The sequence below is a fragment of the Podarcis filfolensis genome, assembly GCF_964270895.1.
Source record: "Podarcis filfolensis genome assembly, chromosome: 5".
NCBI lineage: Eukaryota > Metazoa > Chordata > Lepidosauria > Squamata > Lacertidae > Podarcis > Podarcis filfolensis.
In genome coordinates this window covers 74,545,446-74,570,362 of record NC_139608.1, presented here as the reverse complement: position 1 = coordinate 74,570,362, position 24,917 = coordinate 74,545,446, and the positions used below count along the sequence as shown (strand labels likewise).

General features: G+C 44.4%; 1 long non-coding RNA gene across 1 annotated transcript; it reads right to left on the bottom strand.

The window, feature by feature from the left end:
• Window positions 1-3,520: 3,520 nt before the first annotated feature.
• On the bottom strand, window positions 3,521-21,494 carry LOC310763065. Its single transcript, XR_014548446.1, has 4 exons — window positions 21,333-21,494; window positions 15,876-16,004; window positions 5,388-5,646; window positions 3,521-4,567 (listed from the first exon to the last, which is right to left on the bottom strand). It is a non-coding gene; the product is annotated as an uncharacterized lncRNA (long non-coding RNA).
• Between the last annotated feature and the right edge of the window lie 3,423 nt (window positions 21,495-24,917).

Genomic DNA, 24,917 nt, shown 5'->3' with positions numbered 1-24,917 from the left:
AGCTTCCATCTACTCAAACCACATCCACAAAATACATTTAAGGCACTATGGTGCCACTTCAAATGGTTGTGGGTTGCCCCAAAGAATTCTGGGGACTGTAGTTTTTAAAGAGTGCTTAGATTTATTAGGAGACCCCCTATTCCCCTCGCACATACGTTCCAACATTCCTCAGATGAAAATAGGGACATTTTGTGGAGCCTTATTAACTATGCCTCCTTGACCCCCCATTTTTGCCCCCCAACCGAGCATTTCCTATCAGAAGCATGGTGCTCGCTCCCACCATTACACCAATGGGACACAGCACGCACACCCTCCACCCTCCTAAGAAAACCCTTTAATCATTTTATTTTATTTTATTATTCATTGGTGGAGTTACAAAAAGAGAAACACACACCAATAAATAACTTTTAGAAAGGGGCAAGATTAGACCGCCCTGTGGAATGCCCTCCCACCAGATGTCAAAGAGAAGAACAACTACCAGACTTTTAGAAGACATCTGAAGGCAGCCCGCTTTAGGGAAGCTTTTAATGTTTACCAGACTACTGTATTAAAGCATTAAAGAAAACAAAAACAAGACTCCTTACTCCCTGCTCCATTCCCCCTTTCTTCCAGCCCAGGGTGGCCCTGTCCCAGGGAGAGCCAGTGTGGTGTAGTGGTTAAGAGTGGTAGTCTTGCAATCTGGGGAACCGGGTTCGCATCTCCACTCCTCCACATGCAGCTGCTGGGTGACCTTGGGCTAGTCACACTTCTTTGAAGTCTCTCAGCCCCACTCACCTCACAGAGTGTTTGTTGTGGGGGAGGAAGGGAAAGGAGAATGTTAGCCGCTTTGAGACTCCTTAGGGTAGTGATAAAGTGGGATATCAAATCCAAACTCTTCTTCTTCTTCTTCCTCTGCTTGCACCTCAGAGCTGACACATCACATGGGGCTGGGCCTCAGCTCCTGCAGCCTCTCCTCCTCACCTGCTCTCCAGCAGCAGCTGTGAGCTGCCCAAGGAAGGAGACCTGCAGTGGCGGCCATGGAGAGGCAACAGGATGATCCCTCACAGCCACCATCACTTGGGACAAGCACCGACTCATCCTCCTCCCTGAGCTCGGCACTGGCGGTACTGGCAGGGAAAACAGGGACTTTCCGGGATCTAATCAGAAGCAGGGATGCCTTTTGTAATTCCGGGACTGTCCATGGAAAATTGGGACACTTGGAGGATCTGCTCACAAAGCTCCTGTTCTCAGAGTTTCCTGTGGGGAAGGATTGACTGCAAAACCACTGGCCATTACATCTCTGTTGGATCACCATGAATGTTTAAAATGGTATAAGAGTGCTTTAAATGTATGATGTGAATGTGACCTGCGTCTGGCCTCTGAGCCCCTGAGCCCAATTACTCTGTACTCTAGCTGGCAGTAGTTTCTCTACCATCTCAGGCAAAGGTGTTTCCTTGTGCAGATATGAAAGCATGTTCTGTGGAGATTCCAGGGGTTTAACCTGGGACCTTAGACATGTACAGCATATGTTCCACTCCTGAGTTATGGCCCTGGTTTCTATAAGCTTTTGAAAAATATAAATTCCACTTTCCCAAGGTGAACAGATCCTGGCAACAACGTAAGTGACTCTGTGAAGAAGACGGGGCTTGGTAAATAGGACAACATGAGATTTAAGATGTATGGTTTCTGTGCACGCACATGCACAAAAACACAGAGAACCACATGGAAGCCACTTACCTATGGTGTTCTCCAATATGTGCAATGTGTGCATGAGTTGGTGCTGTACTAAATCGGATATCTAAGATAATTGTTGCCCATCCGAAAATGACTGGCTTGTTCCTGCCTCTTTCTCGGGGCACCTGAGAAATTCTTTGGCATCTTCATTTAAGCTTCTGAATACCAGTTGCTGGAAACCTTAGGAGTAGAGAGTGCTGTTGTTCTAAGGTCCTGTTTACAGGTGTCCCATAGGCATATGGTTGGCCAATGTGAAAACAGGGTGCTAGCAGCTAGACTGATGACTGGGAGCGGCCGCCGGGACCATATAACACCAGTCCTAAAGGACATTCACTGGCTCCCAGTCTGTTCCACAAATAGTTCAAAGTGTTGGCGCTGTCCTGTAAAGCCCTAAATGGCCACGGCCCAGTATACCCGAAGGAGTGTCTCCACTCCCATTGTTCAGTCCGGATGCTGACATCTGCCTCTGAGGGCCTTCTGGCAGTTCTCTCACGGTGAGAAGTGGAATTACAGGGAACCAGGCAGAGGGCCTTCTCAGCAGTTGCACCCTCCCTTCAGATGTCAAGGAGATAAAGAACTACACAACTTTTAGAAGACATGTAAAGGCAGCCCTTTATCAGGAAGTTTTTAATGTTTGACATGTTATTATGTTTTTATATGTGCTGAAAACTGCCCAGAGTGGCTGGGGAATATAAGTTGTTGTTGTTGTTGTTGTTCTTGTTGTTGTTGTTCTTGTTGTTGTTGCCATTAGTCTGATCCAGCAGGGCTCTTATTATGTTCACTAAGAGACCTGAGATATTGTTCCGTCAAACAAACATTGCTTCATTTACCTATGACTGTTGCCTGGGGTTTCTTGCAGCTCTCTGCTTAGATGGGAGCAGTACGGAAGAATCCTGGAATGCAACAGCAATAAAGCATGCAAAACAAAATGTGTGCCTGATCTGTATTCAAAGATTAGAAGAAAATAACTCAAGCATGAAGAGTATGCCCTGTGGGGAGGGCAGCTGGAGTCCATGCAACTTTTTTACCTTGGGTTGTTTATTTGTAGGGCCAAATTATATAATCGGTGGGATCCAGGAGTAAAGCTTTTCCCAGAATGTACCAATTCAGGCTGCAGATGGAAAATCCTGTTTGAATGCTTTCTCATTTTTAGAAAAATCCTCCCTGAGTATACAAAATGATTCTGTCACTGGCATGTGCTGAGATTTGCTCTAAAATATTGCCTTTTATGTTCTTCTCCTCCACCCCCTTTTTTTCTTTTATGGCAGAAGTTTTCTTTCCAGAGAAGTGTTCACAAACCTGCAGTTTCCTGCCTCAGCATGTAATGGTGCTCACATCTCGATTTAAGTTGACCACATGCCAAGGGTGGCCCAAGGCATTTCAGCACCTGAGGCAAAATGCCCCACTGCTGTCCCCGCAGTGGGGGGGACATGAGGCTCTGCAAGGGATTCCCCTCAAGGAAAAGCCCTTGCCAAACCTCGCCCCCCTGCTGGTGGAGGGATTCAGTCATGGTTTCTCCTTAAGGAGAAGTCTTTGTTGAATCTCTCCTTTCCTGCACAGTCATGAGGGCTTTGCAAGGGCTTGAGAAGTAGGAAGAGATCTGCTGCACAATCTCCCCCAACAATGCCACCTCTGCCGCTGTGCCACTTACCTCTGGCACTGACGTATTGGTAAAACCTATTTGGTGTTTCGCAACTTTCTGACTAGTTGCAGGACCTTAGCCAGACCTAGCAGAGTAAACGCAGAATCCACAGAAGCAATTGGTGACTTGGCTGCAGACAGGATAGACGAAGCAGGAACCAGAAACTTGTAGTTAGGTGTTTATTATATACAGTGGACTATTTACAGGAACAGAACTCAGATCTCCAAACTCTGAACTAACACATTCCAGTTAGTAGGCCATTAATTATCACTCCCTTGAGAGAACTGGACCAATCAGGGAGCCTCTGTTATCACCAGGCAGACTTACTCCTTCAGATTGCCTTCTGGCTGTCTGCCAAACCTTAATTGACTTTGTGTGAGTACACAGTTTCCCAACATGACGCTGTATCACCTGCCTTTGCCGGCACCACTGCCACACAGCTCGCTGCAGTGCCTTGGCACTGATTTCCAGCGCGACCTCCCAAGTTCTCATCAAAATCTCATGAGATCTCTCTGTGAGATCTCATGAGCTCTCAGCAGATATCAGCACCAATTCCAGCACCACTTCTCCAGTGGCAGTGGAGCAGGTGGGAGCCCATGGGGGCCTGAGGCAGCTGCTCCTCCATGCCTCATCACTGGGCCAGCCCTCTCCCATACAGAGGGAAGACAAGACCACAACAGTGTGAGATGGTTGTATTAAAAATGCCTGTCCTTTTGCAGTTTATTAGGAACTCTTTCTACTCATCCTTTTTTCAAACAAAGCTTATTTCCTTCCGCTAATCCATAGCTTTAAACTGGCAAAAGTTCAGTGAAAAACTGAAATAGCTCAGCAAATCTAAACCTCTGTTTTATACTTTTCATTTAAAGTCATTACTTCAGCTACCATAAAACATAAAAATTTGCTTACTCACCTTTGTCATTGTCATTATCATTATTATTAAAATTTGTATATCACCCTTCAGCCAAAGATAACAATATAAAAAGACAAAATGGACACTGTAGCAATAGTTATGAAAGGCATTCTTTCATTAAGTTCTGCAACAGGGATGAAAGCTTTGACAAGATTTGTCTTCAGACGGCATGAGTGGTATTCAACTACATTTTACACGAAGTTGACCTACTAATATTTATGAAGGTAACTTATTTAGGTTCCTTAGTTTCAGTAGGTCTATTCGGAATGAGACTTAGTTGAACACGACCCTCTATGTACTGCCTGTCAACAAAGAGAAGGAAGCAGACATTTAAATACAGATGTGAGGAAGAATAGCGGGAGAAAGGTAAAAATTCATTAATACTAATATCAATAGTATTCTATTATATTACAATGTCCACTGCTTCAGGCAAGCAGCACCTGCATGAGGTCACAATGGCCAGCCTCTCTTCCCTTCCGACTGCCAGCATCAACAGCATTAGGTTATAAAGGCCAGTCTCTCTCCTTCATGCATGAAGGACACAAAGGCCATTCTCCTTCAGGCAGGCAGCATCAGCATGAGGTCACCATGGATGGTCTCCCTTCTTTAGGCAGAAGGCACCAGCATAAGGTCACAATGGCCTGTCTGTTTCCTTCAGACGGGCAGCACCGCCTGTCACAATTACCAGTCTCTCTCTCTTAGGAAAGCATCAGAATGGTCTGACCTTCTGGTTAGCAACCTCACAAGTAGCTCACAATGACGCGGCTGGCGCTGTGGTCTAAACCACTGAGCCTCTTGGGCTTGCCAATCAGAAGGTTGGCGGTTTGAATTCCCACAATGGCGTGAGCTCCCATTGCTCTGTCCCAGCTCCTGACAACCTAGAAGTTCGAAAGCATGCCAGTGCAAGTAGATAAATAGGTACCATTGCAGTGGGAAAGTAAACGGTGTTTCCTTGCGCTCTGGCTTCCATTTTGCCAGAAGCAGTTTACTCCTGCTGGCCATATGACCCAGAAAGCTGTCTGTGGACAAACGCCAGCTTCCTCAGCCTGAAAGCGAGATGAGTGCCACAACCTCATAGTCACCTTTGACTGGACTTAACCGTCCCGGGGTCCTTTACCTTACCTTTTACCTTCACAAGTAGATCACAAAGTCTCTCATTCAAGCAGGCAGCTTCAGGATGAGGTCACAATGGTCAGTCTCTCTCCCTCCCTCAGGCAGTCAATTGGGCAGGTGGCATCAGCAGGCAACAGTTTCTCACTGGGGCAGGCAGAAGCAGGAACGTGTGGACACAGTTTGTTCTATTTCAGGCGAGCATAGCCTCTCATTCTCCTACTTGATTGGGCCTATCATTTGAGTCAGCAGCAGTGTGCAGTCAGAGCAGCTGTTGGCAAGGAGAAAGGGAAAGTTGACAGGCAGGTTGTACCCCAACCATTACCACAGTGTTCTTCAACCATGGGTCCATGGATGTTGTTGGACTACAACTTCCATCATCCCTGAACGTTAGCTAATCTGGTCGGGGATTATGAGAGTTGAAGTCCAACATCAGGGTACACAAAGTGTACACTTCCTCAAAAGTGCTTCAGGAAATTAATACATCCGTTCAAGTTCTTTGACATAACGATGGGGCCTTGAAAAAAAGCAATTGACTTCATGTCGCAGTCATGAAGCTTGTCAAGATTGACATTTTCTGGTTTTTCATATAATCTGATGCGTTTCTCTCCCCGCCCCCAACTACAATTTGATCATTTGGCATTTATTCTCAGGGGAAGTGCAGATGTGGATCAAAAACAGTTTTTAAATTAATATTTGTAAATGCATTCATTGATTTTTGAACTCTCTGTTTTCCCTTTTCTGTTTTAAAAAGAAAAGCTGGGTAGTGTTGTTCTTTTATCATATGATAGTTTATTGTTTGATCTAGTTTTTGATATTTACCTGGAGCTCTTTTCATATTTTATTGATGTTTGCTACATTGAATAATCCTTGGACTAGAATAAAAGAAGAAGAAGAAGAAGAAGAAGAAGAAGAAGAAGAAGAAGAAGAAGAAGAAGAAGAAGAAAGACTGGATTCATTTCAAACGTGGACACATTGCCTGTGCTTGGCAAGGTCCTTTGGTCCCCCTCACCTTCTGAGGTAGTATTACAGGAAATGGGTGGTCCAAGCACATTTCCTATACATCCATCTATCTGTATGTCATAGAAGTTGCTTGTAGTCTAGACAGAGACTAACAACAGAGAAAGATGACAGGCTGGGCATATATAGACCTCTCATTTCTGGTAACGCCCTTTAGCTCTGCCTGCATACACATCCAGAAGCTCATGGAGAGAGAGAGAGAGAGAGAGAGAGAGAGAGAGAGAGAGAGAGAGAGACGCAGTGAATCCATGTTCTATGAATAGAGTGGTCTTATGTCCTACTCTGCAGAGGGCACTTCTCTGTTTTGAAGGACGCCAGAGTCCTTCATTTGAAGGTGTCCTCTGTTAGGGCTGAGAAGAATTTTCTCCTTGAGCCATTTTGCGGCTCTATGTTCATATCGCCAAGGTTTATTGCCATTGGCTAATCTCAAAGCGGAAGATACCAAAAAGGATGTCCCCATCTGGTAAAACTGTCTTTGAGAACAGACTAAGGCTGGTTCTTCATGGCAGAGGCTGCCTGGTCTGCTTTCACTTTAAAATCCCTGGAAGTTATTGATTATTGTCCCCTCCTTCCTTTTCATTTATCTTCATTTATAACAATTTAGAATGCCATTGTTATTATATGCGTAATTGGCATCTCCTGATAAAAATAGGTCAGATCGGAGGATTTTCAAATTTGCTGACTATTAACATTGGTTCAGGGAGTGCTGTGCATAATGGCTATAGTATATAAAATCAATAAATAATTACAGCATAATGGGCCTGCCTTTTTAATGGCTTAAATTATAAGCACGGGTTTGCAATGTGCACTCATGTCTTAAGGACAGTGGTCCCCCCTCCTCCTTCTGGCTCCAGCTGGGCCTTTGAAGGGCAAAAAGAGGGATGAATAATGTATCCCAATTTGGGAACTGTCATATGCAGCAAGCCACCAATGGCACATACCAGATGACCTCAAAGCTCTTGACTCTGCGATGAAGATGGGCCGTGGTGTCTCTAGGACTTGAAAGGCATCATGGTGCAATGGTTAAACAAGGCATACATTGGAAGGTTGGTGTCACACTCAGAAGCACTTCCTACTTCCCCATAGGTCATCAGATATAAGAAGCTAGTCCCTGAGTTCTTGTCATACTCTAGCATGGTGTGTCCAGTTAACAGAACCCAGGTAGAAATGAGCTTTGTTCTCAATAGCTCCCACTTAAGTTCTATGGAACAAGGTAAAGGAGTTCCAGTGTGGTCAATAGACTGAGGAGCAGAGTAAAACTTACCCACCCCACAGTCCAGGCCGTGAAGTCACCATAAGCAGGGAGCAGATTTAGCCCTTCATAGGAATGGGGAATTGGTAGGTGTAGCGTTTGCCCGTTCGTTTGAAAATGTCTGTACAGGGGAGAGAGAAAGGGTTAAAAATGTAGACCAATAGGTAAGCCGGAAGCGGAGCCTACCCATTTATAAAATGGCTTAGCCAGAGGTTTGGGTGTGAGTAGTTGGTTGGTTTTAGTGGGTTGGTTGGTTGGTTGGGAAAGGCAGTTGGAAAAGCAATTGGCAGGCAGTTGGAAACAGAGAGACAGTGCAATGGGTTCTTGTGTGACGGGAGGTAGAAGAGATAGAGACAGGATAAAAGAAGACTAAGAAGATAATGAGTACCGTTTGGAATGCAGTTAAAGTTTGTTTGTGTCTGCAATAAACTACACTCTTCTTAGTTAACTTGAGAACCTGACTGAGACTAAGTGATTTACCGGGGAGGACCTGGTTGGTGGCAACGGATTAGTGGTATATGGTTCAATAGTCCGTGAGATGACCGGGGACTCTGTACAAACGCCACCGTAGGTATCCAGTTATTATAAGACTATAGTTTCCATTAACCATGAGCATTGACTATGCTGGCTAAGGCTGATGGGAGTTGGATTCCAGCAATATCTGGAGGACCACAGGTTACCCACCCTTGAGCCACTCCACACTTGCATCAAACATTGAGGAAACACACCAGAGGGCCCATCACTACCACAGGGTTTTGGTAATATGACAAAGTTGCAAGTTTTAAACAGTTTTGGATTTTGCAAAAGAAAACAAGAAAATAAATAAATTCCTGCCCACCTCACATTCATCACAGGCAATTTGTTATTATCAGATAATGACATCTTTTAAGCAAAATAATAGCATCTCACAGTCAGGCAGTAAGCAAGCCGCATAAGGAAACTGTTCATTATGGAGCTCTGCAGCTAGTATATTACATGAACAAAACACTGGAATGCTTCACTTCAGTCTGAAAAGTGCAAAATCCTCAGTGATCTGAGTGGGGCTGCAGTCCATGTGAAACATCTACCATATGTAAAACGTGTCCCCCCCCACCAACAATTAGCTAGGGAAATATAGATATATATATACTCTCTCTCTCTCTCTCTCTCTCTCTCTCTCTCTCTCTCTCTCTCTCTGTGTGTGTGTGTGTGTGTGTGTAGTCAGTATACCATGCAGAATATAGGTGCAAAGTTGCTCAGGTTCGTATCATAGCAACAAAACCAATATTCCAGGACCCTAATTTGCATATATGGTGTGGGGGTGGAGTAGTCTCTATTCTTAGATTCAGATTTAGTAGATACCAGCAACTGATCATGTGTCAAGGGTGCTTCCAACCCTTTATTGTAAACAAAAAAAGAACACCATCACTTCTGCAGTTCTGGATACCTGCACACACCAACCTAGCATCTAGGCAGCTACTCCCAGGTCCACAATCTGTGAAGCAGTTGCAGCCACTGGGGACCACTCCCCCTCCACCAGTTTATATACCTGACAGGCTGCATGCACCTAGCCAGAGACTATGCCTGTGTAGAAGCTACCCCTGCTCTTCCTGCTTCAGTTCTCTCCTGGTTCTGGGAGACAGTGGTGCAGGAGAGGGTGGGGAAGCACCCAGCCTTTCACTTGCCTGTCCTGCCTCTTCCTCCAGTTCTGAAGCACACCCACACACACCCGCCTCTGATTCTCACCTCCTTTCTTGTACAGGCCCCCACAAACCACGGTCCCCCTCTCCCGAGTCAGCCTACTTCCAGCAGTGCACACTTGCCAGCATTCTGCCAGTCCCTGATGTCATGAAGGAAACAGGCTCTGTATGCATTTAAACCTTTTGTTACGTATTGGCATGTGTTGATTCATTTCAATATATGCAACTGTAAAGTTGCCAGGCCATATTCCCTCTCCTTTTCCATGAAATGCTTCCCTTACTCACCTCTAGCCATTGATCTCCTCCTTGCAGATCCAGTAATAGGGCATCCTATCCACAGCAATTCCTGCAATGAAGTTACTGTAAGGCATGGGTAGGCAAACTAAGGCCCAGGGGCAGGATCTGGCTCAATCGCCTTCTAAATCTGGCCCGTGGATGGTCTGGGAATCAGCATGTTTTTACATGAGTAGACTGTGTCCTTTTATTTGAAATGCATCTCTGGGTTATTTGTGGGGCATAGGAATTCGTGCACAAAGTCTGAGGAGCAGTGGACCAGCCCCCTGCTGAAAATGTTTGCTGCCCCCGCAGGGTGTTATGCCAAACAGGGAATAGTAAGAAACATGAGGGTGTGTGCACAAGGCCTTCCTCAATTTCCCCCTGCATGCCAGGTTCTGTGTTGAATTGAGAAGGTCCCTTAAATGAGCTCATGTGGAAACAATTGGGAAATTCTGCCTGACCCTGGGCTATCTGAGTTCCCGGTTGTGTTGATGCTTCTAAGCATATCCCTCTGAATACCTGGCACAGAGAATGCCAAAGATAGAGTGCCTGGGGTCTGATATCACCCCACATGCTGAACATTATCTTTTTAACAGGCAAACCAACCAATATGGCTGCTAATCACACAATCTGAATAATGACTAAGGGCCCCGCAGACATCTTTTTTATTATTTTTGTGCATGGTTATATCTGCTCATGGGATGCGGGTGGTGCTGTGGGTTAAACCACAGAGCCTAGGGCTTGCCGATCAGAAGGTCGGCGGTTTGAATCCCTGTGACGGGGTGAGCTCCCGTTGCTTGGTCCCTGCTCCTGCCCACCTAGCAGTTCGAAAGCACATCAAAGTGCAAGTAGATAAATAGGTACCACTCCAGTGGGAAGGTAAACGGCGTTTCCGTGCACTGCTGTGGTTTGCCAGAAGCGGCTTAGTCATGCTGGCCACATGACCCGGAAGCTGTACACCGGCTCCCTCGGCCAATAAAGCGAGATGAGCGCCGCAACCCCAGAGTTGTCTGCGACTGGACCTAATGGTCAGGGGTACCTTTACCTTTACCTATATCTGCTCATGAGTGTATATGGGCAGTTATACATGATCTCATTTTTAATACTGTTTATATCTGCAAAAGTTTTGGGTGAGACACACTGCTTTGTTTCCAGTTGGTGCTTGTTGCATAGCTTCCTGTTGAAAGCCTGTATTTTTTTGTGCCACAGATCTTACGGGACAGAGGGGTTGTCCCACTTTCTTTGTGCTATAGTGCAAGAGTGCCCCTCCGGATGGCAGTAACACAGTAACATTGGGAAAGCATCACAGAACGACTAAGGAAGCAGAACACGGTGCGGACAGTTCAGTATAAATCTGCCATCAATTCATCAAAGACATGTTACAGAATATGCCCACATAATAAACACCAGTCTGGAGTGGCCTGAGGGTAAGGTCATTTTGCATGCAAAACATACAGGTATGTCCTGCAATTCAGCTCCAGACCCTTCCCATGTGGCTTAAAGAAATTTTAAAATGGGGCTCTTCCACTCTGTAACCACATTCAGAGATCTGGCAAGTAAACTATTAAATTGATATTCCCCAGGAAAACTCTGTCTGTCTTTCTGCCCCTTTTAATGGCTCTGTTTTACTGATGCATGTGTGTTTTGGAGTGACAATAACCTGCATAATACTCAGGCATTAGGTGAGAAAACATAAACACAACTCACACTGTTTTGTTTTGCTGAAAAGCTGGGATGGCTGCCAGGGATTGCTGCACTTTCTATTAAGTAGCACAGCAGAGTCTTGCCTAGTTATCAAATGGAAGTGGTCTGTTTCAAGGAGACATTTCTAGCTGTGCTTCCCTTGTGCTTCCTGTGTGACTGTGTGTGGAGGGGGTGCTGCTCTCCAGCTTGGGAGTGCTGATTCCCCAAGTGGAGAAACTTTAAAGAGTAAGATGTCTAACCCAGCCCTTTTAAACTGTTTTAAGATGGAGACATTAGATGGACTTAGGGCATGGGAACCTGTGGTCCTCCAGATGTTGGATTCCATCAGCTCCAGCCAGCGTGGCCTATGGTCAAGGGTGATGGATGCTGTAATCCAACAGAATTTGGAGTGTCACACACCTGCTGGCTCCACCCACTCACCAAGGCTTAATATGTGCCAAAAGGCACCAGAACTCAGGCTAGGAGTCATGTAATACTCAATAAAAACACTTGGAATACAGTGAAGAAAAAAATATGATCATCATGGATACTGTACAGCTAATTTAAAACATATGTACATCATTGCTCTTTGTTGTTCTTATTGATGTGATGTTTTTATGGAACAAAATTTGAATACACTATATCAATGCCAGCACTGAATCCTGGAATAGATGAAGAAAAGTAGGGGAACACTGCTGCCCTTTGACATTTTCCGCCTGAGGCATCAGTCTTAGTCTGTCTAATGGTAGGGCTGGCTCACCACATGCAAATCTCTCCTTCTCACCATGGTAAGGATGGTAATGAAGCTTACTCCCAGGAAAGCATGCATAAAATTGCAGCCTTAATGCCTCCATGGAGGATTAAAGAGCCTCTAAAGAGTACACGGTGCTGTGAAATTAGCTTCATCTGCGCCCACCTTCCATGTTTTAATTACGTTTGTGAAATCTCAGCGACACATTTCAGAATTCTGCGGCATGTAAAGCAGTTTATGGCTGGCAGGTGTGTCTAGTTTGCATGCACCAGATAGTTGGTCTGTGAACAATTTGCCAACTCCATTTAGCAATTTTTTGATATTTAAATAACATGCTATCATCTTTGAATATCTGGGGAAACCCCATGGAATCAGAAGAGCTGGGAACACAATTGCAGGCAGGTCTGAAGAAAGAAAGCAGGAAGTGTCAGGGCTGGTGATCTGACAGCAAGCAGGAGCAAGCACTTCAACAGCAACCTGTACTTTAGCAACAGGTTGCAAGACAGAGTCAATAATTTCATAGGACCCTATAGTTGATAGCTGTGATATGACTCTGGCCATCTCTAGTAGTGGTGCTACAGCAAAGCAAGGAGGAGGGCAGTAATACTCTTACCCAGTAAGCTACCCACACTGATGCTGAAAATAAAGTACATTCATTCATTAGTAATTGGAGAAAGGCTATAGCTCAGTGGTAGAACACATACTTTGCATTAAAAAAGCTCATGTCCAATCCTTGGTCTTTCCAGGTAAGGCTTAAAGAGCCCCTGTTTGAAGCCCTGGAGGGTTTTTCCCACTCATTGTCAACAATACTGAGATAGATGGAACAATGGATTGACTAAGGCTATGTTCCAGTGTGCATGGCATACTACAGAGCACAAGATGGCAAGTATCTGTCCTGAGGGAGCTTGCACAGAGACCAAATGGTCCCCCCATATATGTTAACTGATAGTGGCTGAGGAATTTTGTATCTTACCTACTGATGCCCAGTGAATGGTCCGCATGTGTTTGGTACTATTGTGCAGACTCTTAACAGATTTAGCCTGAGGTGGATCCTGACCATTAGGAGCACCTTGTGAGTTGCATTGGGCTTTCCAAAGGAAATGTTGGCTATAAAAAGTTCTTGATCTGTTTGCCTTTTAAGCATTGTGTTCTTATTTTTAACATACAAATGTGTTAGATGAACTTATTAACACAGTTAGCATGTTGACGTCTACTCATATACTATCAATTTTGTAAGCTGCTGGGTAGCCCAGCTTTGGGGTTTCACTCCCGAAATGAAAATAATTGAATTTCTCTCTTGACTACACAATGAGAAGAAGCTGGATAAATGAGTGCTGTGAAAACATGTTATCTAAGTACAGGGGGCTTTCAGATCCTGCAAAATGTACTCTCTTGCAAAAGTAATTGAAGGAAAATAAATTAGAAAAGCAGACAAGGGAGGCTTAGGCAATCTTAAGCAAAGTAATGATTCATATATTTAATGGACAAGCGCCTTGTTATGCTACTGTCAACAGTATATATGTGTACGTTCTAAAGCCACAAAGATGATCCATATAACTGGACAGCATCACATCTAAAGAACAGCATTGGTCAACATTAGTATTTTGACTATAATATTATAAATCTAGAAGCAAGTTCAATCCCGCCACATCACAAAATTGGCATCACTTATCTGTATGGAGCATATGCTTTTGAGTAATGTGAAGCAGAGCTAGCTGCAGGTGTGAAGGGCGGTTGGCTAAGGGACCTCTGGTGGGACTCATCCTACATCAGTGGCCTCCCTAGCAGGCTTACATGGTAGTTCTGGGCATAGCAGCACTTTGCTATGCACCAGCCACCATTTTAATTTCCAATAGTGCCCTCAAATGTGGCAACACTTTGGGCCTTGTGGGAAATAAAAAGGGCCACCATGATAATTTCCTACAGTGGGGTGGATTGATGCAATACCAGTAGCATTGCAGAAAATTAAAATAGTGGCTGGGCAGGCAGCACTGATTGGACAACTCAGGGCAAGACTCAGCAGTTGGTCTTGCTGGGACCTCAGCAGTTGCTTGATGACGATGCATGTTAATGTTGAGCCTAGTATGAGGAAAGTGGCAGAGCAGGTCTACCATGCAGTGCAGTGAAGCACTGTGCTTCAGGCAGCATGGGGGGCATGAATAGATAAAAGAACGGACTGGTATCTGAATAACAGAGCACAAGGCTTTGTAACACGTGGGCCCTACCATAAGACAGCCACCACTTGGGCTCTGCTTCAGGCAGTAAAATATGTTGAGCTTTCTGAATGACCCCTCAATGAGAAGAACAGTAGAGGGTCATCGGCTTTCATAGAACATGCTTGAGATAGCAATACCACAAAAGGAAGCAGGAAGTCAACACCAATGCCACTGTGTCTTTTCTTCGCAGCAGAATTGTGAGCAAAACGTCAAGTTCTACACAGGAAGACTCCATCCATTTGCCTTCCCTGTTCTGAGGACTTTCCAACTTTAAGGTCCAGGTAGTGCAATGAAGTAGGTCTCAAGCTACGACCATGAGAATTCTGGTCTGGAGCATTCCCCTTCCCTTTTTCTGTTTCAGGTGAGGACTTTGGTAATATGGTAAGGACAAAAGTGTGTGTGTGTGTGTGTGTGTGTGTGTCCCACCCCCATTTCTTATTTTCACAAGAATTCATTTGGATACAGTTGCTTTTTTATGGATCTTCTCAATAGGTACCCATATAAATATTGGATGGTGCTGATGATGATGAGGATTAGCCCCCTTGGCTCAACACCCTGTGTGGCGAAACCTCCCACAGCACCCTAAATCCGGTACTGATCCCTTTTCATCCATATGACAACTCAGCATTCCGTCAAACAAACAAACAGGGAGCAAACAGTTGCCAACAAAAGAGAGACACAATCTGACAATCTTGGGGTTGGGTACACAGTACGTTTCCGAGCACAATTCAAAGTGTTGGTGCTGACCTTTAAAGCCCTAAATGGCCTCAGTCCAGTATACTGTACCTGAAGGAGCGTCTCCACCTCCATCTTTCTTCCCAGACACTGAGGTCCAGTGCTGAGGGCCTTCTGGCAGTTCCCTCACTGCGAGAAGCCAAGTTACAGGAAACCAGGCAGAGGACCTTCTCAGTAGTGGCACCCGCCCTGTGGAACGCCCTCTCACCAGATGTCAAAGAGAACTACTAGCAGACTTTTAGAAGTCATCTGAAGACAGCCCTGTTTAGGGAAGCTTTTAATGTTTGATGGACTACTGTATTTTAATATTTTGTTGGAAGCTGCCCAGAGTTGCTGGGGAAACCCAGCCAGATGGGCGGCGTATAAATTATTATTATTATTATTTGCACAAACGAACATCGTCTGCCAAGAAAAGCTGAGTTCAGTGACCTGCCAAAATTAAGCAAAAGTGCATATATTTCCTAAATACATGCCACAAAAAGTAAGAACAGCAACAACCTTTGCAGAACAGTTAAACGCCCCTCCCTACATGTGATTCCCCTCTGGCTTCAGAGATTTCTCCAGGCACACTTTAAAGCAGGGGATGGTGCCACTGGGCAGAAAGTATCTGATGGTTCATTAATGAACTATAGGAAATTTTTGCTGGAACACTTCCAAGCACACTTCCTTGGACTAGGAAGATCTTGATTTCATCCAACCTGTAAGGCACTTCTTAAGCAAAAGACCAAACTGAGGTTCACTTAGCATAAATTAGTTATGACTTAACTATTAAGAGATCTGGGTTAGGTACTCTTGCTTTATACATTTAAAACTCTCAGGGATTTGGGTGAAAGAAAGAAAAGTAGACCCCAAAAGACTTGAGTTCACCCACCTAACATTAAAGCCTACCTTCAATGTAAACTTGCTTTTCAGAGACAAAAGTGGGGAGTCTCAGGATGCTGTATTTTCAGAATACTAGTACATATCACACTTGCAGACATTTGTGGGATGCACTGAGCTCTGGCTGGCTTCCTAATTCTAAAAAAAATAAAGGTGAAATGTCATTTGATGATGTTTTGCTGTCTGACTGGTCCACTGAGGGGCAAACTACACATTACACAGAGTATCATGGATTTTCTTTTCTTTTAATGAGAAGCATCTATAATAAGAAGTGAGGAGGTTATGCCTCAGCTGATGATGAGGATATTCCTCACTTTCCCCCCTACTGATGGTGGTTTCTCACAAAATGGCACCCTCCCATGTCACTTCTCCCACATTCATAAACACACACACACACCATGGGGGAGGGGATGCACATTCCTGTATGCCTGTATAGAGAATAAATAGGATCAATACCCTATTCCAAGCTAAAAACAATGACAACAACCCTTTCCACTGACAGTTTCAGCTTGCTTGCCAACCTTTCTTTTTCTTCTAATGCTAATGTCTCCCTGTTATCTATTCCGAAGAAATCCACACTGTCTCTGACTGCCTTTTTGCTAGATTGTTTCCCTTCGATAATTCAGCCTCCACCATGTCATGAGTTTGGAATCCAAGATTTCCTTCTGCCCCCGGAGTCTAGATTATGAGGTGAGCTATAGGTCTGGGTGTTAGAAAGGTATTTCTCTCTCCAGCCTGAAGCAAAACATTTCTAAATTGATGTGAAGAGGTAAACAAAAAAACAAAAAAAACACACAGCAGTATTTTTCTGATTCATTATCACTGGCACATTGAGATTTTCATTGTAACGTAATATGTATAAGGACCCTAACAACGGTGTGTTCTTATTTTTGCCATCAACATGTTTTGCAAGCATTGATTTTCTTAGGAAACAAAACACTCCCTCAAAGAAACAGGATGTTATGCATTGTAGAAATGTCTCCTAAATTTGCTTGTTTTGTGTTTAAATGCTTTCTTTAAAGAAAAGTATAGCTCAAAGGATGTGCATGTTGGGTGTGTTTTTTTAATAGATTAAAAAAAATTCAATACATTTGTGTGTGTTTTTCTTGCACCCATGGACTGAACTCTCCCTGTTACAGCAACAGTTTTCCATTGTCCTGTAAGCATTGTTCCTACCCACCAGCATGCAGTGTGCCCTATTCCCCAGTGAAAGCAACCAAGGAAGGTTATTATAATGTATGCCAAATCATTATTCAAAATGTTGCAGATAATTTCCCCATCATTTTCGTGTTCCTATGGCAGCATGGCGCAATCTCTCTCCTCCTACATAAGGCTCTGTAGAACAAGAAAAAGATTGCTGTAATCCTTTTCTTCCCATGACACCCGAGAACTGTAATCTTCTTGCTATGTTAGTGGCAAATTCCTATCTGTTAATGTCAAGCCTGACTTTACAAGGAAAAGTTCCTGCAAGCCTTCATTGTATTGGTAAATAGCTATGGGAGGTTGAAAAAAGTGGGGGCAGCCCAAAGCAAGGCTGAAGATTGAACCCAAAGCTATAATTCAGTTGTGAGTTTGACATGCCCTTTTACGTGGGGATTTTAATTGAATTATGGCCTGTTATACCATTGCATTTAAGGGTATTCATGCACAAATTTAAGGAATATGGAAATGCACTACATAGTAAGCTGCTTTATACTGATCCTGATCATTGATCCAGTTGTAGTCCAAAATATCTGGAAGATACTGTATAACAACAACAACAACAACAATGGGATATTCAAATAGCCAGCATAGCTGTAGATCAGCCTCAACACAATGGTCAAATGTTATTATTTTATTTAAATGGCACAACTTAATCCTTTCCCACCCCAAAGTCTCAGCAGCGGTAACAAAAGTAAATGAGTGTTGTTTGGAGAAGACCAACAACAGATTTTTTACAGCATTATCCAGTGCTTTTTTTCTTTAAAAAAAATAATGTTTAGGGATACTCTCATTTTCCTAATCATATTGAAATACTGCCCCTCAATGAGGCCAAACTTAGACTCACAAAATGTTTAGGGGTATGCGTACCCCTGTGTACACCCCCCTAAAAAAGCACTGGCATTATCTTCTCCTCTCCTCAACCTTTTCTATTTTAAAGGAGGCAAGGAGAAGGTTTATGACAGGATATTACCGGAGGAAATGTGTGTGAAACAGACATCTTGATATGGAATTTTCTGCCTAAGGTACATTTTGTTCTTGAATGGCTCATGTGTGGTATTACCTAGATCTCACTCTCTGTCTTCATTCTATTTCTCTGTTGCCCCCTTCTTTTTTAAGATGATAAAGAAAATGTGCAAGACCATTAGATTAACGCAAAGATACGGATGAGTTGTCTTTAGAGGCAGAGAAGTTAGGGAAAACAATGTCCCTATAGCAATCATAACTCAGCCATGGGGCACCTAGAATGTCTTTTGGTACTGCACAGGATGTTAATTTCATAGCTCTGTCCTTCATTGTAGAGTGTGACCAAGATGCTCTGGGGCTCAGGATGATAAAACAGTAGACTTGAATGGCCTGACTTCAGCATGAACGGCGTCAATAAAATAATAAAAATGAAAATCCACTCACACAACAGCTCTGTCAGATACAAAGAGTGGGGCAAAGATTCTAAAATTTATTTGCAGAGCAATCTGAACCTCTGATCTGCTGTAGCAGACAGAGTTTGGATGCTGCAGAGGTGCCCCTCCCCCTGTCCCTGCTAAGTTTCACCTGTGTGGACCTCCACCATTGTGAAGATCACAGTTGTATCCACCAAAAGTGTGGGTGGAAGTTAATTCCAGAGGAAACCCTTGAATGAGCAACAGGTGATGAGAGGGATGCAGCTGGACAAGCCAAGGATCCGCTGGATGCTAAGGCAGCCCAGCTACTAGTGATGGACCCAATCTGGACCTCTCTATTGTGCTAGCCTGGAGTGCACACAACAAAAAATGGGACAGAACCACCCCACCACCCCTTTCACTGTGGGCAGCACAAACAGCAGGGCTTCGGATACAGTGGAGATTTACTCTGCTACTATGTTCAGCCCTGCACTTTCCTAACTTTACCCCAAAGACTTTTGGGTCAGACTGGAGTTGTAACCCATTAGCGATGGGCAAACCTGTCAATTCTGGTTTCTCACTTTTCCACAATAGCTGTTGTTTTTTTAAGTCCTCATGAAAATTCACCAGCATTTTAGTGCGAATTTCTCCTCCCATATACATTTTTGCATGCTGTTTCGCCTAAAAACACATTTTGTGCAAAACATTTCTCCTAAGAAGTTATTTTCAGTCATATATGCATTCACGCTCACACTTTATTTGCATTTTTGTACACATGACTTGGTTAAAGAACGGCACTGCAAATTCAGAGAAGTGCTGATTTAGAAGGATGGTTGCATTTTGAGTTCACTTGTTGTGTCAGGTAGTATAAATTGGGTAGATTCAGTGCAGACTGAATCGAATTCATGCCCCATCCCTACCTGTTAATTGGTGTAGCCTTTTACCTCGTATCTAGGGCACACAACATATTCACCAACACCATTTTAGGGGTATCTTTGACAAAAAGAATTCATGGGTGCACATCATGATTATAAGAGGAACTCAATGGGTGAGGGGGGAAATGGGTGCAGCCATCACTGCAGTATACATTCACAAGCTCACAAGAGTTCCGGTGAACTCAGCAAGTAAACAGACAGAAACCAGAGATGAAATGAGGTCCCACCAGCATCCAATCTCATTCATCATGGTTTGTTAACATAACAGAAAACAGACTCTTTTTCCATCAGTGGATGAGGATGTATTAGGTCGGAAGGCATGACAAAACATAAAGCTCTTAAACCCCCACACTCCTTCTTTTATACTGTCAAAGGGAAGGGGGGAAATGCCATTAGGAAAATTCCAGAGCTTTAGGTCTGTCTCGTCTTGTAGAGGTAATGCCTATTGGAAATGGCATTTGCTTGTGCTTCGAGAAGGCTCCATTTGCAGCCATTATAGATTTGTTCCAACAATTATGTCATCACCCAAAGCAGCCACCTTTAAATCCAGAGTAATCTCTGGCAAGGCAAGGCAAGGTAGGAAATTCTCCTGTGCACGATTGCGAGGACTGTGAGTTAGGAAATGCTCCGCTCGCTGTTGCAGGCGGCAGAAAAGAAAAAAGGAGCAGACTTTCAGAGGCCTCTTCCGAGAAAGGATACAGGGCTCTGCACCCTTTGTGATGCCTTTAGGAGGAAATAAAGGAATGTGCACTCAGTTACATCAGTATCAAAAGGAGAGGAGCAAAAAGAGCTGAGGTGACAAATGGGCTGCTTCATTCAGCAGTATACTTCCCAATACTTTGTTCTTCCTCAAAGAGGGAAATGGCATATTCCCCTAAACACAAAAGGTATATGTCAGCAGGCAGGCTACACCCGCTGAATACACTTCTCTGAGAGCTCCATTGCTGAAATGTATGGGAAAGGAAGAAAGTATCTTCCGCCCTACCCCACCCCATCCTGTCAGTAATTTATATAGTACTTGGTCGAGAGACTTCCTCTAGGTGAAAGCTGTTAATTCAGTAGTTGGTGTGATGCTCCTGTGCCAGAGGCTTGCAAAAATAGTGCATTTTGGGTGGTGAGCCACAAAACCATTGTTGCTGGCAGTGTGACATCATCACAAGGCGTCAGAAACAATTAACTCCTGGAGGTGTCTGCAGTAGAAACTACAAATCCCAGGCTTCCTCAACCTCGTCCCTCCAGCTGTTTTGAGACTACAATTCCCGTCATCCCTGACCACTGGTCCTGCAAGCTAGGGATCATGGGAGTTGTAGACCAAAAACATCTGGAGGGCCGAGGTTGAGGAAGCCTGGCTTATCCCTTAGGAAAACCTGTTGGTCAGAAGAAGAAGAAGAGTTTGGATTTGATATTTTGATATCCCGCCTTTCACTCCCCTTCAGGAGTCTCAAAGCGGCTAACATTCTCCTTTCCCTTCCTCCCCCACAACAAACACTCTGTGAGGTGAGTGGGGCTGAGAGACTTCAGAGAAGTGTGACTGGCCCAAGGTCACCCAGCAGCTGCATGTGGAGGAGCGGAGACGCAAACCCGATTCACCAGATTACGAGTCTACCACTCTTAACCACTACACCACACTAGCTCCCAAGGATATTTGCAGCAGCTGCTTTGTCTAGCTCAGGAGTGGAAAACTCTTTTCATATTCTCTTGGGCTAGCCTGCGAGGAGCCATATGCGGATAGTAGAAAGAGGGGAATAGTTGTCATGGGTCAGGAGTCAGCTTCACCTGCTGAACAGCAGCCTGAAGGGGGAGAAGGCAGCATGACTCCATCTTCAGCTGATCAGCCTTTAGGGAGAGGGAGGAAAAGTCACTGATGAGGACCAGCTGGTTTCAGCCTTCTTAAGCAGAGCTTCCAGCAGCAGTCAGATGTTGGTAACAATGCCTGTGGTTCCTAGCCCTACCTTGCTGCTTCCTGCTTTCTGCCTGGACCCTTGGCTTTGTGATTATTGGGTTGTCTGACTATGCAGATTGCTGTTTGCCCAGTCCTAGGAACAGCCCTGACTTCATATGCCGACCCTGCCTCCAGGCAAGCACACCTCAGAGATTCTTTATCTTCTGTTTGCTTGGCCTCACTCCACAGAGCTCTGCGTGCTGTTGCTCGGCAATGGGACTATGACAAAAGTGGGCGGAGCAAAGGATGTGACTGTACAGTAAGCTACCTTCTAGCCACACAGAAGTCAGGGGCCTCTCCATCCAGGCAAACCACAGACATTATCACAGTTCAATGACATATTCTTAACAAGCAAAAACACATGACAAAGAGAAATGTTGGTGAGGGATTAAGGAAAGGGAGTGTGACCTGGGAAGTTTATGTTCCTACGTGTTATGTACTGAAGTTCTCACCCTGGGCCAGCAGGGGGATACTGTAGATAGTTATGCAAATGAAGGATTGAAAGTGACGTTCAGTGATTGGATAGTTTGTATGCAAATGAAGGATCAAAAGTGACGTTCAGTGATTGGATAGTTTTAGAAAGTTGCTACAGTAACAAGGTACTGGAGCTCTATATAAGCAGGCTGACTGAGCCATTCAGCTCAGTTCAGTTCTGGCCTCAGAATAAAGAAGAGCTGTTTGAAGAATTGCTGTGTTGTCTGATATGTTCACCCACAACTTAACACTGGCGACGGCGATGGGATGGATGGACATCAGAGCACAGCCAGATGCAGCCACCCTTTGAACTGAGCTGAATCACTGAGCGAAATCACTGAACGTCACTTTCGATTCTTCATTTGCATAACTATCTACAGTATCCCCCTGCTGGCCCAGGGTGAGAACTTCAGTACATAACACTACGTCCTAGGAAGAGTCCTGAATACTACACAGAGAGGCCTGGAGGTCACAGGTCACACCCCTGACATAGACCAAGGGCAGCTTGTGACCAAGCTAGATACAACCCCTATCCATAGATGGTAGTCCACTTGGACTTCTATAAACCAACAACTTTGCTGCCTGCCTGCATCTGCAAAATGGGGAGATTGACAATCAGCTGGCAGGTCACCCTTGATGGCTGGCTGGGCTGCATTTGGCTTGGTGGCTCACAAGTTGTACACATTTAAGGTTGAACTGCCAACTTTTCCCCCTGATAGGGCTCCTGGGCTTTTGACACGACAGCAGAAACTCAGCTGGTTCATATTTTCCTGACCCAACGATACAGTATGGGATTGGCCTCACCAGTCAAAATTCAATTGGGCATGCAGCCCCTGAAAGCACAGGGTTAGGCAGCCCTAACTCAAGACATCATGAATGCCAACCTTGACAAAAGGCAATTAGCTTATTCTGCCAGACTGGCTTAAGCCATTGCATGTTTCCCTCCCTGTGACAATAATTTAGCTGCAAGATAGTTAGTTACAAACAATAACTCAGTTGTGTGGGTTGTAGTGCAATACGTGGCAATATTTTCCCCTTTCCCCAAAAATGCAACAAAGATTATAGAGGGCTCGTTTGAGCTATTTGAAGTAGTGATGTATGTAACACATCAAAGGCAGTTTAGGAAATGAAAATGACAAAGAAGAAGAAAGAAAAAGGGGGGCACTTCCCAAACAAACATGTCATTTGCACTTAATGGGGCTATTTTAAGTTAATTTTGGCACTGCATTAAACTAACTACACTTGTTGACATTTATAGCGTATCTGAGAGAAAAGTGTGTTTTTTCTATAATGAAAGCTCTTGTTTCACTCTCCCTCTCCAGCCTTCTAATAATAAATAATTAACTTAAATAAGGCATGCACACACACACACACGTGCGCGCGCGCGCACACACACACACACACACACAGACAATTGCTTTGCCTCCCATATAGCAATTTGAGAGTGCAGCAACCTTGTCAAAGCACTGAATTTCTCAAACTTTTTCAGCTTGTCTCATCTCCTACCCTGATAATATCAGGTGTTCATTTGTGAGGGGAGGGGACCATAGCTCAGTAGTAGAGTGCATGCTTTGGAATACATAAGAACCTGCTTTTAACCCCTTGTCTCCTCAGTGAATGCAGGAATGGGGTATCTCCATTTGTCTGCAGGACTATAACTCCCATCATCCTTGACCATTGGCCATGCTGGCTGGGTCTGATGAGAGTTGGAGTCCAACAATATCTAGAGAGCCACAAGTTCCCCATCCGTGAACAAAAGGTTTTCAAGTGGTAGAACTGAGAAAGCTTACACCATAGAACCAGAAAAACCACTGCTATTCATGGCAGATAACACTGGTCTCAGTGGAGCAATAGCAGGTTCATGTGCTCATGTCTCTCTACAGTCCCCTAAGTACTCACAGACCAACTGAGGCAGTCAGATAGAGTTTCTTGTTTTTAATAATAATAATAATAATAATAATAATAATAATAATATGGCTCTTTGAGAGATATTGTGTCATTTAACTGATGAAACATCAGCAGTCTGTTACTATGCTTCTGAAATGTCAGTCAGCATGCTGCACTAATTGATATCTCATTAACACACTACAGTGGCATTGCTTGACACCCATTCAACATCTAAACAGTCCTTTCAACTTTATTACTCTAATAAGGCAGTAATTGTGTACTCATTGTTTCTGTAGTTTTCGAGATAAGGCCATGCCAAGCGTATATCCAGCTCTCATTATGCTCACCGAAGCTCAATGAGCTCCATTGGAGAGATATCAATATTTAATTAATAATAATTGCCGTTGTGCTGCCAAACAAATCACTTGTATAATTCATGTTTAAAGGCAGTTAAAGGAAGTTTGCACAAAATGGATATTCCATGCACAGCAAAGCAGTGCAATATTAGTGAAATTGGGACATGAGAAAGGCTCTGGAAGTGGGCCTGAAAGTGCTACAAAGGGTAAGGTAAAGGTAAAGGGACCCCTGACCATTAGGTCCAGTCGTGACCGACTCTGGGGTTGCGGTGCTCATCTCACTTTATTGGCCAAGGGAGCCGGTGTACAGTTTCCGGGTCATGTGACCAGCATGACTAAGCTGCTGCTGGCGAACCAGAGCAGCGCACGGAAATGCCGTTTACCTTCCCACCGGAGTGGTACCTATTTATCTGCTTGCACTTAGACGTGCTTTTGAACTGCTAGGTTGGCAGGAGCAGGGACCGAGCAACGGGAGCTCACCCCGTCGCGGGGATTCAAACTGCCGACCTTCTGATCGGCAAGTCCTATGCTCTGTGGTTTAATCCACAGTGCTCCCCGCGTCCCTGCTGCAAAGGTTAGGGGGTCATAAATTAGCCTATCAAAGCCTGTTGGCCATGATAGCTATGGTCCACTTCAACTTTCAGAGTTTTCATGCCTTTGACTACCAGTTCCTGGGAATCACATTGTGGTGAAGTGTTGTTATGGTCAGGTTCTGCTTTCTGGCTTCTCATGGGCACCTGAGAACAGAGTGCTGCACTAGATGGATATTTGACCTGATACAGCAAAAGCTTTTCTCATGGTCTGTGTCCTGCCCAGCTCATAGACATCTTGGAAAGTGATAGAGAGGTGCCTTCACAGATCTAGCATCAGCAAAAACT